We start from the raw sequence: 17,027 nt of genomic DNA, 5'->3' as shown, positions 1-17,027 counted from the left end.
TAACTAGTTATAAGTTTCCGCATCATAACTAGTGCATCCTTTTGTATAGATCTTGTAAAACCAAATACAAGAGGTTATCGATTTTAATTATCATTTTTTTTTCAATATTTGTTTCGATTTCATGTTTCGATAATGTGTTTCTATTGAGATCTCTATTGTTAAACTTAGTTTACTATGAGAAGTTTAAATATCTGATTTCTTTGAAAGGCTTTGTCTAGGTAGTGGTGGATGATCCCATACCCAAGAAGGCCTAGTGCCTCGCCATGTTTGACTTGGAAGCTGGTCCTTAAAATAGATATTTGATCAACTTTTGTAATATGGTTTAACTTAGGAAGATCACATCGGTTGGACTTGAAGTAAGAATGTTAAATTTCATTCTCAATTCAAGTTTAACTTCCAAAGGAAAAATTTGGATTAATAATTTTAAGTATCGTTTGCAAACCAAATTTAACTTTAGTAGAACATATGGGTAGCTAGGATAGTTCTATGCTTGTACAAATTTTTGTACAGGGGAACTAGGATGGTATTCCGAGTAGCAACCAACAATTGGTATCATAGCTAGGGTTAGCCTCTGTGTGTTTGGTTTTAGTTTAATTATGCACATGTCATGCATATTTTAGGCAGGATAATAGTAGGATGTGCAAATAGATTAACTCTGTAATTACAAGCTCCAACTATTATGACCTATTGTGATTGTGTATGATTGGACCCTCGGACATGTTGAGGGCATTTTATGTGTGTGCATGATTGTATGTATTAAATATAGCAGGAGTTGTATTAGTTTTAGGATTTTACTTTTTGTTCGATCTAGATTACATGTACATTCCTTCGTGGAATATAGGATTGATAAATGTAAAATTCTATTTTTGTCATGGATCGTATCTTTGCAAGGTGTGGTGTTATTTGAGGACTAGAGGCACAGTGGAAAAAGAAGCAAGATAGATGCGACAACTAGACCCGATTGCGGTGGCTAAAGATGGCAGCAGCTAGGGTTTGCAGCACACGGAGGGCAGTGATGGAAAGGCCATAATAGTTAGAAAATTGTTTTCCCATATTTATTGCTTTTATTTGTTGTGATGTGTGTGTGCATGTTAAAATCCTCATCTTAAAAAAACTAAGTGGGAGAGGGATTAGTAAATAAATTCCACGGTCTCCATTACTGGTTTGTAAGTGATGCAAACAAACTTGCGTGTGGGCTCTGAGTGTCTCCCTCCACAACAGATGAGTTTGTTTGTAGATCACTAGATCAAACTTCCTAAATGGAGGATTATAGGAAATTATTTAGGAGTGTGTGATCTTCTCAAACTGAAGGGGCATAATCCTATTTAATGGACTAAGTATCAAGTAATGGTAAACACTTAGGCGTATTTAATAGTATCCTCCCCAACGGAGTCACTGCTATTATTTGTGTGACCAAAGGAATACCAACTATTAATTTGTCATAAAGCTAGGTAAACCTCCTCTTACAAATATCTGAATTAGTATACATCCACACTAACGTAGCATACAAAATTCACGATGTTTGAGGTAATTTTATTTGTCATAAAATTAGGTTGACAAAATAAAATGGGTAAAACCTCCTCTTACAAACAATTGAATTTGTATACGTCCACACTAACGTGGTATACAAAATTCATGGTGTTTGAGGTAATTTAAGGTTGACAAGATAATTAATGGGTAAGACCCTCCTTTTACAAATGTCTGAATTTGTATACGTCCACATTAACGTGGCATACAAAATTCACGGTGTTTGAGGTGTTGGTGAATTTAAATGATATTATTTTGAGGAATCAATATTATTTTAAATTCTAAAGTTTTGACTAAAATATTTGATCGAAGACAAACCAACTATTAATTTTATTTTTCATAAAAATAGGTTAACAAGATAATAAAATTAATGGATAAAATCTCCTCTTATAAATGTTTGAATTTGTATACGTCCACATTAACGTGGCATACAAAATTCACGGGGATTTTGAGGTGTTGGTCTTGACCAAATATTTTTGTGATTCTTAAGATTTAAAATTTTTTTCAATCCCCTAGCTATTATACTATAGAATAGACTTAGTAGTCCCAATTATAATGATTTAAAACAAAACTTGGACACAAAGGTGGACTGTCATCTCAGAACTGAGAACAATCAAGGTGTATTTTATCCATTAGTTGTTGAAACATGTTTAGTGGTGTTATCTACCGGTACTTGGTGTGTAGATACGGGAGCCACTGATCATGTCTGTAATTCACTGCAGAGGTTTCAGGAAATCCAACAACTATATGAAGGGGAAATCACCGTCTACATGGGCACTGCTACAAAAGGAGCAGCTGTTGCAGTGGGAGATGTTTATCCTCTGATAAGAATAAAACATGGATTTTAAGAAATTATCTTTACGTACCAAGTTTTAGAAAGAACTTGATTTCAGTTTCTAAACTATTCAAGGAACTTGATATTCTGTCTCTTTTGATAACAAAGGTGTTATCAATAAAAACAGGGAAGTTGTCTGTTCTGGTACGTTGGTTGGCAATTTATATAAATCCAATAACTCCCACGATGCAACAGATGGAAATTAATAACACATCTTCTAACTCTAATAAGAGAAAGCAACCTTCAGAAATGAACCAATCATATCTTTAGCTAGGTCATATTAACTTGAGTAGGATTCAAAGGATAATAACCGATGAACTTTTGGGTTCATTGGTGGTGGAAAACTTTCCAACCTGCGAGTCTTACTTGGAAGGAAAAATGATCAAGAGGTCTTTTAAGTCAAAGGGGTATAGATCCAAAGATGTGTTGAAATTGGTTCATTATGATTTGTGTGGACCTATGACTATCCAGGCAAGAGGTAGTTTCAAATATTTTGTTTCTTTTATAGACGACTATTCGAGATACGGGTACATTTACTTGATGTGCCGCAAGTCTAATGCTTTGATAAATTCAAAGAGTACAAGGCTGAAGTAATAACTATGGAGTACAGTCTCCTAGACAAAAGTTGCAAATGCATAATAAAAAAGGGCTGAAGGGAATTGTACTCACCAGGGCCTCCTATCAGAATAGTCAGGTCGTCAGACCAAGAGTATCATAAATCTTGTATGCATGTCAAGCATATGCATCCATCCAAATGCAGCATATAAATGCAACAAACACAATCAGTAAATGCATCAATGCATATGATGCCAATGACATGGTCACCCTTGACGCCAGTCAGTCATCTCACACACGATGGTGAGATCGAGTGGGTAGGGCTGTGACAACCGTGCACTCTGCCGTCACTGCTCCTGATGAGTGACCGAGTGGATGGGATGCTGTCGGAGTACACCTATCCTCCTACCCCAAATCATAAGTGGGGGAGCACAATACTCTCATCTCCCGGTACACAATGACGGGGAGGGATCCCTGACATGCTACCACGCTGCGTCACACTACCTATGAGCTGACCAACGGAGCACCGACAGAGCAAAACTGACGTGCTACCACGCTGCATCACGCTACCCATGAGCATACCAACGGAGCACCGACAGAGATGAAACTGACGATGTGCTCAACAATAATGGAGCAGACTATCGCGCAACATGCAATTATGCGAATGATGCATGACACTAAGCATGACAGAATCCTGAACAGCATAGCAATATCCATATATATATAAAATGTGTACCATAGGACAATGAAACAAATCAAAGGTACACATACCAGATAAGGTATAAAAACCTAGATCCTGAACATAATAAACACATGGTTGTGTCACTACCCCTATAAGCATGTATAATCAGGTAGGTACTAACATGAAGTGCATAATAGGTAAACAAAACAAGCATGTAACAAGTATCGGGTAGTGACCAACCGAAGCAAAGACGAACATAATCATTACTAAAGGTTATAACCTACTAAACATATCAACATGACATTATCAAAGATAAGTCAAGGTACCCGCCTCCAATGTAGATCGAGCTAATCAACCTCTATGTCGAACTGCTCGTCCCGAATCCGAATCCTATAATAAATCATACAGTTTAGCTAAGTTTTATTATAAACAAAATAGCTAAACCAAAATCCTCATTCACCAGGAACCCTAATTCATTCATTAACCTCGATTAGATTAGATCCATCAGTTAACCCTAATTGGATCATCTAACTCAATCACATCTTAACCAATCCATTCAAATTTGGACTTGCAATAAGCATAATCCATCACAACAACTTAAACTAAACAAATTCATAAGAACTCACCCAAATCCAAGATGATCGTTGATGGCTCACAGTCGAAAGGGTTCCCTGCCCAAAATAGAATGACCGGTGCTGTGGATCGCCAATGAACAATGCTGGCCAAGCTACAAAGGCTGGTAGACTAACAATCACAACGGAGCTGCTGGAATACTTCACAGCAGTGCTTGTTGATCTAGAGCATTCAGCACTGGATACCCTTCGTGAGCAAGAGATAAGAATGCTCAGTCACATAACAATCTCAACATCCATATAGAACATGAAATTAACCTAATACCCACTAAATCTTACCGAAACTAGATTTGTAACCTCCTCCCCAAAGCTACTGTAGTGGTGAACCAGAGCAGCGAGTAGCAGTGAGAGAAGACCGGTTGGTGTCATGATGAAGAGACACCAAGAGTCGGCGATCTAGGGCACAGAGGGAAATTGGTGTTGGTTCGAATCTGGTGGCTGGCGACAGTGCTAGGGCACAGCGCGTCCTTGCCGACGAAGGAAAGAATAGAGATCCACCTGCACAGCGACGACTCAGGGAGAGGGGAAATCGGACGGAGGCGAGGGCTCGGGTGGCTAGCGATCAGCCGCGACGGCTGTAGCGTCGGGTGTCACGCCCCAGAGGAGTCCCTATCCGAGAAAATTTCGGCAGCATCTCCCCTGTACGGTGGACAATCTGAAACTTTTCTACAAGCACTAAATACCTCAGCCACATGCGACTGGAATAATAACAATAAAATAAACCATCACCACGCAGTTTATATAAGTAAACAGAAGGATAATACCCTGACTCGAAATCAACCCTACTCCACTTCACTCGTAAATCTCAAATCCGATGAACTCACCTATTCTGCCGTCCAGGCAGGCATGTAGTAGAATAAATCCAAACCCAAATCCATCGACATAATAAAATCCATACAATGTCCATAAGTAGAATAATCCAAAACATAACAAGTTCAAAACAGTCTAGAACAGAAAAGAAACCAAAAGAAAACCGATCATATCCTCGAGGTCTGCAGGGACCAGCAACTGGAACTTTCTCCTGACAGCATCAACCTGAAAATATCAACAATGGAGGCGGGGTGAGTCCAACACTCAGCAGGTACAACTGATATACAAAGTAGGGAAATAACACCTAGTACTAATCATGCGTACAGTCTCCTGATATAAGAAAGATAAAATGCAACTGAAGTAAACAGGAGAGAAACTGTACTAACCAGGACCTGAGTATAAGGACAAACAGTCTGAGTGGTATAGGAATCCTGTATGCATGTCAAACATAGGTATCCAAACAATATGCAGCATATAAATGCAGCAAGCACAAACACAAGCAATAAATGCATCATGCATATGATGCCAATGATGCGTCCTGGTCACCCCTGACAACATAGGGCTGTGACAACCGTGCACTCTGTCGTCACTACTCCTGATGAGTGACCGAGTGGACGGGATGCTGTCGGAGTACACCTATCCTCCTACCCCAAATCATAAATGGGGGAGCGCAATGCTCTCATCTCCCGGTACACAGTGACGGGGAGGAACCCTGCCGGATAACACGTTGTGTCACACTACCCATGAGCGGACCAACGGTGCCTAACAGAGTCCCTGCTGCAACACACTCTGCCTGAATCGACCACTAACCCATGAGTGGTGGTGTGTGCAGATCCATGTAACTGACGATGTGCTCAACAATAATGGAGTGGACTATCGCACAGCATGCAATCATGCAAATGGTGCATGACACTAACCACAAAATATCCTGACCTAATCCACATATATATAACAGTGCATCATAGGTCAATGAATCAAATCAATCCAAGGGTACACAGAAGGTATAAAACTTAGGTCCTGAACATGGCAAAGTATGGTATATCACTACCCCTATAAACATGTATAAGCAGGTAAAATATACATGAGATGCAAAACAAACAATCAATCCAAACAGGTATTGGGTAGTGACTAACCGAAACAAATAAGGAACATAATTAATGCAACATGTTAAATTCACTACTATGTATATCAAATGACATAAGTCAAAAGTACCCGCCTCCGACAAAATGGTCCAAATCTGACTCCGAGATACTCGTCTCGCGTCAAAGTCCTGTGTATTAAACATAAAGTCTAGTTTAGCTAATTCTATCATACCAAAATTAGCCAAATTAAATTCTAATCCAATTTAAGAAGTTATAAATTGGATCCAACTAATCCACCCAACACAATTAACGAACCTTAATTAAATAAAATCAATTGGTCAACTAGGGTTAGTTCCTTAACCCTAATCATTTCTTATCGCCCCAATAACCCTATCCTTTTCATAGCTAGAATTAAATCTAGTTCGTATTCAAAATTACGTCCTCCACTTACCTAATTCTGAAGCCTCACCCGATAACGTTGCTGCCGGAACAGAGGTAGTTGCTGGAACCCAAGAAATAACCTGTGATTCACGATCCATATCAAAAATGGAGCTCAAGAAATCATCACACCAACGATAACCAAACTCTAAATCAATCTCTGCTCCTTACCTCTATTCACATCTAAGAGTGGCGGCTAGAATAGGGCTGCCGGCTACTGCGAGTCAAGGTAAACAGCTCTACGGTGGCAGCAAGCAGCACAGAAGCTAGTAGTGGCACTAGATCCAAATAAGTGGCTCGGCAGAACCTGATGGCCGGCGATGGTCAGAGGCGCACTGTGGGTTGCGGCCACCAATCGGCTGCAAGGGATGAGAGTGAAGTCGGCTAGGGCAGGGCGGAGTCTCGGTCGCGTCTACTGTGGGGGCGTCGCCGCTGTCCCGTGTGGTGGCGGCGGCAACGGAGCGACGCTAGGGAAGACGACAATGGGTCGGCAGTGGCTCACGCGACGCCAGTGCATGGACAGGAAGGAAGAGGAGAGGAAGTAGATTGTCTCGGTGGCTGGCGGCTAGGGCTCGTCTAGGGAAAGGCCGTCGTCGATGGAGGAGGTGAAGTGCTCGGTGACGAAGAGGAAAAGAAGAGGGGAAGGAAGGAACCGTCGGATGGTTAGGGCATGGCACGCGCGGGTTCGGCGAGAGAAAAGAAAAAGAATTTAAAAAGGAAAAGGAAAATCAATTTTTCTTCACTTAAATGGGGTAGCCTAAACAGGCTTTTCCGGATCCCGTTTTATCCCCGTTAACTCGTCCGTACGAGCTCCGAAAATTCTCGAAAAATTTCTAAAAATTCCGAAAAATTCCCTCCTTAATATTCGCCTATTTTCCGGTATTTTACATCGGGAGTGGGGTGTCGGCACTAGGGCAGAGGGGAGTCTCGGCCTTGTCGGCTGTGGCGACAACAACGGTGCTAGGGCTCAGATGCCGGTGGATCGGGGTCAGCGTCGCGTCGACCAGAGGAGAGGAAGAGGAGAGGGGAAAGAAGAAGAAGATAGTCGGCTGTGGTGGCGGCGACGCGATGAAGAAGATGAAGAGAAGGCTTGGCATCACGGAAGAAAAAAAGGAAGGGGAAGGAACCGTCGTGTGGCGGTTTTGGCAAGGGGTCGGCGGCTTGGCGCAAGGAGGAGGGAGGTTAAGGCACGCAGGTGGTTCAGCGAGGAAGAAGAGAAGGAAAGGGGAACGGCTCGACGTGTGGATTCGGAGGGGGAAAAAGGAAACGAAGGAATAAAGAAAAAGGAATTAAGAAATAAACATTTCCTCGCTAAAATAGGGTTGCCCAAACAAGCTTTCCCGGAAGCCAAATTTTATCCCCGTAACTGAAGCCATACAAGCTCCGAAAAATTTCTAGAAAATTTTCAAAAATTTTGAAAAATTCTCTTATCATTATTCGTCATTTTTTGGTATTTTACAACCAGAATAGGGCTGCCAAGCAGGAGGCCATGAGAAACTTAATGACAACCACCATGTAACGACCCAAAATTCCTCATCACTATATAGGTATGAACCGGGGACCTAAGCCTGGGGAGCTTGCCAATTTATGTTCTGGGATGGTGGTATGATCCAGGGACCTAAGCCCGGTGAGCGCGCCAGAATCAAACAAGATGTGTTCTGGGATGGTGGTATGATCCGGGGACCTAAGCCCAGTGAGCGTGCCAGAATCAAACAAGATATGTTCTGGGATAGTGGTATGATCTGGGGACCTAAGCCCGGTGAGCGCGCCAGAATCAAATAAGATATGTTCTGGGATGATGGTATGATCTGGGGACCTAAGCCCGGTGGGCGTGCCAGAATCAATTAAGATATGTTCTGGGATGGTGGTATGATCCGGAGACCTAAGCCCGGTGAGCGCGCCAGAATAAAGGGGAACTCCGGTCCTAAGTTCGGACCCCTACCAACCTAGCGCTAGAGTAGTTGTCTGATCAACAACTTATGTTACGGTACTACTAAGTGCAACTAGGCCACCACAATAGTATGTTTATAAGTATGCATGCAAGTATGTTCAAGTCATGTTCATGTTTATGCCTATGCTTACATTTATGTTGTCATACTTATGTCACTGGTTATGCTTATGTTCATTGTATGTAGGTTAGGAGGTCCTAAGATACCTTTGATGTGGTTTTCCTTAGTACATTAGATTATGGACGCTAACTAATGCATGTACAAGGTAGAGAACATGCTATAGAAATATTCTAGGGATTTTTAGAAATTTTTAGAGTATTTTTATGTAATTTTTGGAGGTCGTTTGTTATTTTTACTAAACGAAAGAAGTTTCGACAAAAAAATGTCCAAGCCGAGATTCGAACCGGAGACCTCCGGCCGAGCCAACTCTTAAGCGAATCCGGCTGACCAAGTGTTCCAGCGAGCGTTGCTGATTAAAAGAAGCATGAAATGTATTTAAGTAGTAGAAGTTAATAACGGGAAATAATAGGAAGAAAAGGGTTGTAGCCGAGATTTGAACCCACGAGCCAAGCCTTAAGCAACGCACGGCTGACCAAGTGTTCACGCGGGCGGTTCTGTTTAGAAAAGGTAGCAAATTTATTTAAGATAGTTAACAGAATATTGGAGTTATAAGAAGGGAACTTAGGGCTTGATAATTTCGGTGGCCGAAACCCTTCCTCTCCTTTTCTCTCTCACTCGCGATGGCGGAGCTCGGGCGGAACCGAAGGCAGCTAGGGTTTCTCGTCTCCGGGGCCGACCAAAGATCAATCCGAGGTTCCTTTGCAGCCTCAAGAACCTCTCGTCGAGGAGAGCTCGGGGGCACGAGGAAGAGCTGGGATCTCAAGCTCGCCGAATCCCTAGAAGTTGTTTCCGATTGTGAGTTAAAGAACAAGAGTAAGTTGCTACTCACCTGTAGTAGGATAGCTCCGGGGTTTATTCCTTGTTCCTCTTCTTGTTTCTGAATCTTTGCATTGTTCCCTTTTTGTTTCATTGCCGTAGCACAGGGTATAAGGAATAATTGTAGTAGCAAATTGTTTTCCTTGTGTTTCAGATCATGTTATGCAGAGTAGTTGCAATTTGGGTTCCTTTTTGTTTAGTTGCCGTGTAAGTCATTGATAAGGGTTTGCTGCCATGAGTTCAAAGAAAGATCAGGATAGGTAAAGTTCAAGCATGTGGGTTTTATACCTCAATCTTTATAGCTTGAATTCAGATTTTGTTATTCTAGGCAATGAGAAATCTCTTTTTGGTTCCTTGCTGTGGGCTGAAATTTGAGTTTACAGTGATAATTTCCTTTTGGTTCCTTGTCGCAGTACTGAACAGAAGGGTGTTAGTCTTATTGGTATATGCAGTAGGCGATGAACATGAGATAGTTTGGGATAAATCTTGAGCTTGTAGCTTGTTTTCCTCTTCACTGTTAGCTTTCGATTTTGTGTTATGAAAGGGAGATGAACAACTTTTGGCTTGGGATTTTGGGAGCATTCGGTTAGAACCTTTAGTAGAGTAATTAGTTAGTAGAGTAATTAGACCTGCAGTTTCGTTTCTGTTGCTCTATAAAAGTACAAGTTTAAACCAGTTTTACATAGGTTTGTTTAAGATTCCAGCAAGCTTCACAAAGGCTTTAATTCCAACAAGTTTCAATTTGGTTTGTCCCACAAAAGGGACATAAACAACCTTGGAGTTTACTGTTTTGGTTTTAGTTATGTTTAGTATTCTAGTTTTAGTTTTGTTTGGTATTGCAGTTTTCCAATTGTATTGTAGTTTTAGATTGAAGCATTCAGTTTAGTTTGTCATAGATTTATTAAGCATTTTAGTGCAGTTTTGGTATGAGACATTCTTTTATTAGAGGTATTAACAAGTATAAGAAAGATAAAGAAAAGAAAGAAAAAGGCCAAGGCCTTAAGTAGATCCCAAAGTCAAGACTTTAGGGATTTTGACACACAAGGTGCTAAAGAAAATGCCGAGGCATTATATATTAGAAGTAATAAAAGATAATAAGTATTTTACTTTATTTAAGAGGCTAGTACCCGACTTCCGAGGTTGTCGTTAAACAAATCCAGGTGTCCAATTCCGAGGTCTTGGCCCTGGTAGACCGAGGTCTGCTCTTTTAGGATTGGTGGCTCGCTACCCCAACCTATTAAGGAACGCGCATAAGATGTTACTATGCATGAGCCCAAGAAGAAAGTTTATTATTATTTTGAAGTATTAAAGTATAAGTTTTCAAACAAAAGAAATAAGCTTCACTTAAGTTTAACATTCAGCAAGTTAGTTTCTTTTAATTCAAAGCATGCAGTGTTAGTTTTATTGGTTTCCTGATTAGTTTATTGAGCATGATTAGCCTTGCTTTCCAGCATGCAGTTTTATTCTTGTATATCATGTGTATGTAAATTTTAGTGCTTGCTATTGAATATGCATGAGTAGATTTATTTCCTAGTTTCAGTACTTTTGACATGAGCAGCTTTATATGTTTTCTTTTAAAGTATTCAGTTTCTAGTTCTTCTCGTATACATACACATTTGAGTTTTTGTGAGTTAGATAGCGCTTACTAAGAAATTTTGCTTATAGTTTGCATTTCCTCTTACTGTAGATACAGGAAAGGAAAAGTTTTAGCAAAGGAAGGCGACAAGGAGGTGTTCGATGATGTGTGATGCCAGGACTATGGGAGAGACTTGGGAATTTTTAAGTTTCTGCGTTTTAGTGATTTAGAAATATTGGAGATTGTATTTTAAGTTCCATGTCATTTGAGATTATTTTTTTTAGTTTGCATGCTAAGATGAATTCAGTATAGTATGAACTTTTGGTGTTTGACACTTATTTAACTGCGTGGGTGTTTGATATATGTTCTAGCCACCTGTGGCTGATGTATACTATATATGTATCTCATTTTATGGTCACCGGTGTAGGGGAGATGCTGCTGAAATTTTTCGGCAGAGACTCCTCGTGGTTTTAATCATATCGGTTAAGTAGAGTTAGTAGTTAAGTAACAGTCACCTTTAGAGAGTAGTATAGTAAGTAGGGTGGTCGTTACACACCATGACTGAGGGGACACCCATGAGGGATCATATCCTCAAGATGATGACTCATTTGAATGAGATGGAAGTCCTTGGTGTAAAGAAATAGGTTGCTAAACACACAAATGCGCAGTGGAAAAACTTATTTCCTCCAGAAGATCCATGCGAAAAGAGAAAAAAAATATACTAAGTTTACATAGGAACATGAGATATTATACCTTTGTAGCGTGTTCATGGACTCCCGACAGCTCGGGTCACAACACGATCTCACATTCGTGCCTTTATGGTATCCACACGAACAAGCGTCCATTTGTCTCACAAACTCACAAATGAAGATAGGTTGTGCTAGCAACCTTGAGAATGGATTTTCGGCCAAGAGAGGAGAAGAGCAAGGAGAATGAAGAGCTAAGACAAAATGAAGAGAAAAACACTTAAATATTTTCATCCAATGAAAATACTTAATTAGCATTAATAGCCTTTGATCCTGTCCGAACACTGAGTAGATGGACGCTGGGCACATGGCACTCTCCGAACTGATGATGCGGATCTCTGACCGACCGTATGAATCTCCGGCGAACCTGCAAGGAAGTCGAGCCGGGAAGGGGTTCCCAGCGACGACCCTCCGACGCTCAAGTCAGGCAAGAGGAGAACGATGAAGTGGCTCCAAAGATACGAGATCGCGTACCTCCGGCGAAGTCTGAGGGCTCATATATAGAGCTGTGGGGAGGCTTGTGCACATCTACCGAGGCGTACACGTGTCCTATACCATGCCTTAGTATGGGCTTGCCAGAGGAGCATGCCTGACACCATACTGCTACAGTCTGAGCACCTCTCTGATGGGACAGTAGAACCTTCCGTCGTACGATTCTGCATTTGGCCTGGTCATCGAATATGCCTGCTGTCAGAAGATAATGTTCCCCAATGTCACCTTGTCCTTGTCTCCTTTCTCCCCGAGCCGAGCGTCCATCTGCTCGGTAGGCATCGGTCCGACCGGGCGTAGGTATTAGTCCGACCAGGTGCTCGGCTGAGATTGTTCCTTCACAGCATTGATGCTTTACGCCTAGGCCGAGCGGGCTACCCGCTCGGCCCGGCGACCCTGTTCACCATGAGCGTCGGAAACCCCACTCCCCGTCGAGTTGTCTTTGATTCCGCCCGGACCCGATCGGCCGGTTGACCCGACCCTTCTCCGATCGGATGGGCCTCATGCTGACCATTTTGCCTTTTGACCTCCACGTGGCGTTGACTCCCCTCCAGAGGGGGTCCCCCTACCTTACTGCCGGATCAGCCTTAATGAGCATTTACATTCCATTAAGGACCACACACTTGTAACTCCTCATTTCAAATTTAATTTCAAAAATTGAATCAAATGAATCATTGAATTTCGAAATTTAATGAATATCTCATTAATCCTCACTTGAGTCTAACTCAAGTCTAATTCAATCGAGTCTTACTCAATTAATCTCATACAATTCAAATTCAATGAATCACATTTCATTAATTTGAATTGACTCCTTGAGTCTAGTTTGAATTGGGCTTAATTCAACAATTAGATCCAATTTAGTCTAACTCAATAAACTCAATTCGGATAAAACTTAATCCAATGATTCATCATATGAACCCATCTCCAAATCTACTTGTTCTTTGTGTGTGACCCAATAGGTTCTCGTAATGTTGGCAATGTACCCAAATCAATATTTAGATACATAAGCAATGAGTGACATCTAGCAAGGCATCATTGCTACCCAAGTGATGAGAAGGTCAAGATCCGACCTAACTTGTCCGTGGCTATTATCTTGTATGACTTGGTCCCTCTATCCTTGATATCTAGATTGATCAATGAGGCATAACCGTGTCATCCTCTTATTAACCTTTGTGTTTCTTGATCTCTAAGTAGACACACTCAATCAAATAAGCTCAATATCTCATATTGACTCATTTGAGCATGGTCATGCTTTCTTTGTGTCATACTAATCAAGGGGCCCACAGATATCACTTCTGTCATATGGAAGGGATAGATCTCATCTACATCACTCGCATCCCTTCGCATAATTCATTGCATACCTAGTGATCGACTTTATTGTCCACTTTGTTACAGGTGATGTTTGCCGATACCAAAGTACATAACTTCTTATGTAGGGAACCGTAGTGACTTCAGGTCTAAGGACTATTCATACCAATAGTCACATAAGAATGTTTATAACACTCATATAACGATCCATGAAACATTCTCATGGCGGGTCATTCAGTATATATTCTCTAATATATACCCATGTGTCAACCTGATATCTCATATCCATGACTTGTGAGATTAAGTCATCCGTCGACCTACATGCTAGTCTTAACGTATTAATATTGTCCTTGTATATTAATGCTCAACTAGGAATAGTTAAGAGTAGTGTTCTCTACAATATCTCACTATCAATTCAATCAATTGATATACTGTAGATAAGAACCTACTACCTAAGGACATTATTATACTTATTCAATTGGCAATGAACTGAAATAAATATAATAACGAACTATGTCTTTTATTAATAATGATATATGATACAAAATGACCCCTTTACAATCATCTCATAATTGGTACTAGGGTTAATACTAACACTAGGAGCTGAAATCGATGGGGAAACCCAGGTCGAGATTATTCTCCAAAAGCTACCCAAAAGTTTTGAGCAGTTCCGCCTGAATTAGAACATGAACAAAAGGGTTTATTCATTGGCGGAACTATTGGTGCAAGGTGCACCAGAATCAAACCTGAGTTTTGATGTTGTCAAAGGTTCAAGTTAAGTCTTGTTATGATCTGATGATTTAGCTAAGTGTGCAGGTTATTTACTTAATCGGGAAAGCCCTAGTCATGACCAGACAGTAAAGTCCAAACAGGTCTGGAGGACCTAACGTTTGGCAGGTAGGTTGAGGTAAATAACTGGAGGAGCGACAATGAGGTCGGGTTCCTGAAGGGAACAACCTAAGGTCGCTGATTCAACTGAAGAAACCGGGAAGGTTTCCAAGTTGAGATCAAGATAGTCCTAACTGTTATACTCATGCATATTACTACTCATGTATTATAACTGTGCTAACTTTGTTTTGCAGGAATATTATTGTTATATCGAACTAACTTTGTGTTGCAGAATCATATGACCCCTGGGACTTCAAATGGTCATAACTTTTGACTCAGAACTCAGAATCAGGTTCTGTCAGCAGCCACGCGACCAGCACTCAGAAACCTTCAATTTACCAAGGGTTCAGTCAACTGAACAGGAGATTCAGTCAACTGATCAAGGTATTTTATCAGTCGACTGAAAAATGGTTCGGTCGACCAAACAGGTAAATTTGGCAAAACAGTTCAGGCTCGAAAACATGGTATCACAGCATGATTAGTCGGCTGAAAATGAGGTTCGGTCGACCGAACCAATAAAAGCATTAATGGAGCATTAAGTGTGAATCTCAGCGAGAAGGGAAATTCACCGTTCGGTCGACCGAACCATTAAAGATCAGTTAATGCTCGAAGATTAGATCTCAGCAAATCTCAGCACAGAAGGAATGGAGCGGGTTCGGTCGACCGAACCCAGGGATCGGTCGACCGAACGTTGACGGTTCTTATAAAAGAGAGCTCGAGGTCCAGGGCTGGATAGCACTGTTCGGGTTCGAAGTCAATCTCTGTGCTAGCTGCTATTGTTCATGCTACTGCTCTACAACTCTTCTACACGCAAGCAAGTTGTAAGATATCGCAAAATAAATAATAAATATTACTGGACGAAAAATCTTATTGGATTTTTCCAGAATTTTTAGAAATTTTTTGGGAATTTTTCGGAGCTCGTACGGAGGGTTTTGAGGGGATCGATCGGAGGGTGCGGATAAAGCCTATTTGGGATACCCGTTTAAGTGAGAAAATGTTTTCAATTATAAATTCATTTTCTTTTCTTTCTTTTCTTTTTTTTTTTTCCCAAAATTCGCCGATTCCCACCCCCTCTTCCCCGATCTCCTCTTCCTCGACCTCGCGCCCAAAATCCCCTTTCCTCTCCGGCGATTTCTCCTCTCCTCCTCTCGGTGTCGCCGGCGCAAGCAACCACCGGAGCTTTGAAGGGAAAACAAATGGCTGGTTCTTCTTCCTCAGCTCTCGGTTTCCTCTCTCCCGATTGCTCTCTCTTGCGGATGACCCGAAGTCGACGGAGGACGACTCTTCCTCGATGGTCTCGGCCTCCTCGCGTCGATTGAGGACCATCACCGAAATCTCGAGGGAGCTGATGTTGTCCAAGCCTTCTCCAGTGAACTGATCACTACCGCGACAATTTCTTGCAGGCGATCGATTGCGGGCGAGAAATGGTGGTCCGGCGGAGTTAGGGCACAACGAGATTGGGATTGCGTCGCCCCCTAGCCGGTTGACCTCCTTCAGTTCTCTTCTTGGATCTGATCACTGGTGCATGCTCTGTGCCCTTACCTCAGATGGATTGAAGCGGGCGATCGGGTTAGGTAAGTTTCCTTTGGACCCTAATGGATTCAAAGGTTTTATTGTTGTGTGATGTTCTTCCTGTTCTGTATTGGAGGAAGGCGTCAGATCGAAGTATTGGAGGATTGCACTGTTGCTGATCACTGCCACTCCAATCCTTGAAGCTGTGGAGGTCACGGGTGAGAAGGTAAGGGGTTGTTGAGGTGAGTTTGGTACTGTGAATTCGGGTTTCAACAAATCCTGTGCTATATGATTGGATTTATGGTTTGATCTTGGAAGAAATTCGTGTAGGGTTCTTGGTAGCGGTCAGCAGAGGTTCTTGTGGGCTGTGAGATTCAGAACTTGCTACCGAAACCTCACGGTAAGTGATTTCCAGAGAGGTATCTCTGTTATTTGCATTAGTAGGGGCTAAATTAGGTTTTATAAGGGGTTGTAGGGTTGTTCTTACTCAGTATGTGTTGTTGAATCCATGTTGATATTGGACTAGGGATTTTGGATTGGAAATTATGGATATGGGTGAGAATATAAAGGTGAATCATGTTGGAGTTTGTGATTGATGATGCTTTGATGATTTGGTTGATAGGTTGAGTGGATGATTATTGAATTGGGAGGTATTGTTATGTATTGGATAAAATTGGATTATTGTTGATTTGGAGGAATTTTAGAAATGTATCATGTATAACCTAATCTAAGTAGGTTGTATTATGATTAGGGATTGTTGGGGGATTAATCCATAACCATATTTGATTAGGGTTATCCTAATTAGGTGGGGGAAAGTTGTTTAATTATTTACTTCATATGTAATTAGCTAAATATACTATATGATCGCAGGATTTGGATTCGGGACGAGCGTCTCGACGTGAGATTTATTTTGGACACGATCTACAGATAAAGGCGGGTATTTCTTCCTTGACCTCTTTATAGTTTCTTTGAAACTTAGTGCATGGTTATTATTGGATGAATTAGGCTGCTTTATCTTATATCATGATCGATTGTTGTTCTTCCTGCATGATACTTATGCTT

The 17,027-nt window shown here is 41.4% G+C and overlaps 2 long non-coding RNA genes across 2 annotated transcripts in view; both read left to right on the top strand.

Moving 5' to 3' along the window:
- LOC122025102 overlaps positions 1–11,360 on the top strand; it is a 60,339-nt gene extending 48,979 nt beyond the window's left edge. The window contains exon 4 of the long non-coding RNA XR_006123604.1: positions 11,134–11,360. This is a non-coding gene — a long non-coding RNA (uncharacterized LOC122025102). The remainder of the gene's footprint in view (positions 1–11,133) is intronic.
- A 4,184-nt stretch (positions 11,361–15,544) lies between these two features.
- On the top strand, positions 15,545–16,366 carry LOC122025649. The gene is made up of 3 exons (XR_006123794.1): positions 15,545–16,027; positions 16,106–16,207; positions 16,296–16,366. It is a non-coding gene; the product is annotated as an uncharacterized LOC122025649 (long non-coding RNA).
- Positions 16,367–17,027: the final 661 nt, after the last annotated feature.

The sequence above is a fragment of the Zingiber officinale genome, chromosome 9B (assembly GCF_018446385.1).
Source record: "Zingiber officinale cultivar Zhangliang chromosome 9B, Zo_v1.1, whole genome shotgun sequence".
Classification (NCBI taxonomy): domain Eukaryota; kingdom Viridiplantae; phylum Streptophyta; class Magnoliopsida; order Zingiberales; family Zingiberaceae; genus Zingiber; species Zingiber officinale.
The sequence above is the reverse complement of the archived record's forward strand: the minus strand, read 5'-3'. Positions and strand labels throughout refer to the sequence as shown.